This window comes from Penaeus monodon, chromosome 24 (assembly GCF_015228065.2).
Source record: "Penaeus monodon isolate SGIC_2016 chromosome 24, NSTDA_Pmon_1, whole genome shotgun sequence".
NCBI lineage: Eukaryota > Metazoa > Arthropoda > Malacostraca > Decapoda > Penaeidae > Penaeus > Penaeus monodon.
In genome coordinates, this window is record NC_051409.1 from 8,559,287 (window position 1) to 8,559,513 (window position 227).

Here is a 227-nt window from a genome sequence, read left to right on the forward strand (position 1 = left end):
TGTCGTTGGCCTTCCTGTAATTTTTTAAATGTCAAATTTCACTACAGCGTTAGTTTTGACAACGGTTTACCCAAGAACGGGTGTTATGTTTACCTACAATTCAGTCAAATGTTTTTAAGCTCGGCCCCTCGACTTTTTTTTTTTTTATCTGTGAGCGTGTTCTGTGTTTATTGTTTACGGAACTGTTATTCTGTGTGTGGATCTGAGGGAGAGAAAAAAGGAGGGTA